Source organism: Atta colombica, unplaced genomic scaffold (assembly GCF_001594045.1).
Source record: "Atta colombica isolate Treedump-2 unplaced genomic scaffold, Acol1.0 scaffold233, whole genome shotgun sequence".
Classification (NCBI taxonomy): domain Eukaryota; kingdom Metazoa; phylum Arthropoda; class Insecta; order Hymenoptera; family Formicidae; genus Atta; species Atta colombica.
The window spans coordinates 112119-113292 of NW_017259331.1; the positions used below are offsets into that span (position 1 = coordinate 112119).

Sequence of the window (1174 nt, forward strand, 5' to 3'; positions counted from 1 at the left end):
GCACTATTTGTTTTAGAAAAAATCAAGTTTGAAGAAATATAAAAAAATTATTTATGTATAATTATATATAAAATTATGTATGAGTAATTTTTTTTACATTTTTCCAAACTTGTTTTTTTTCTAAAACAAATAATGCGAAAATTATCCTTTTAATTATTTTTTATGTTTTCACATTATTATTATTATTTCTATTACACTAAAAAGTAATTTTATAAAAGAAAGAAGGATGAACATGTATAGACATATTTCATATACATATAATTATACATGTTTATGAATATTTATGCATTTATGTATGTTTATACATTTATATATATTCATGAAAAATTTTTTATCGAGAACAATATATTATAATATGTAAATTAATAATATAATATTACTTGTTAGAAGACGATATTTGTATTTTGATCCAAGAGAAAATAAACAGGTTTAAATATATAGATTTCTTAAAATACATTCATTTTTCTGTTTCATTTATTGTATGTATTGTATATATTTGATATAGATGATATATATAGATTATACATGTATATTCTAATTAATAAAAAATAATGTAACACTAAAATTACACTTGTTTCAGTGACTTACGGCCAAAATCATTCTCGTCTAAAGTGCAGATGCCAAAATGTGATATTGCTAAACCATAAGTTTTTATATTTACATTATATATACATATTTTTTATCTTTACAGAATAAGATTTAATTAAAATATATGTTTAGAATACAATAGTTTTAGAATTTAGAAAGATCTGTTTACTAGTCTTATGAGTTTGACTTTGAATGGTATTACATCAAGTCAAGATCACATTAATTTTTTAAAATAGAAATCTCTATTTTTCATTGCATATTCTTGTAGCTTATTTTGAAAAATGCTATAACAAAATATTTTTTTATTAAGTACTTTTTTATTAAGTACTTTTTGAGTTATAAGTTTATAACTGCCTGTATTAGCATTATCTAAAGCATTCGACTGATGGTTAAAACTTTTTAAATATGTTCATAATTTTGATATCATATATCAAAATCACCGACGAGATACTATTAAAGACCGACATCCTTAAGCCCGAAGCTAGAAATCCTGAGATCCGAGATTTCGGACAGAAAAAAAATTAACAAATTATTTGAACAATTTGATCACATGACCATTGCGATTAATCAATTCTTTCTTCATCCG

The 1174-nt window shown here is 21.6% G+C and overlaps 1 long non-coding RNA gene across 1 annotated transcript in view; it reads left to right on the forward strand.

Annotated features, from left to right (window-relative positions):
* Nucleotides 1-624, forward strand: part of LOC108688464 — a 1352-nt gene extending 728 nt beyond the window's left edge. The window contains exon 3 of the long non-coding RNA XR_001931796.1: nt 581-624. This is a non-coding gene — a long non-coding RNA (uncharacterized LOC108688464). The remainder of the gene's footprint in view (nt 1-580) is intronic.
* The last annotated feature ends 550 nt before the right edge of the window (nt 625-1174 follow it).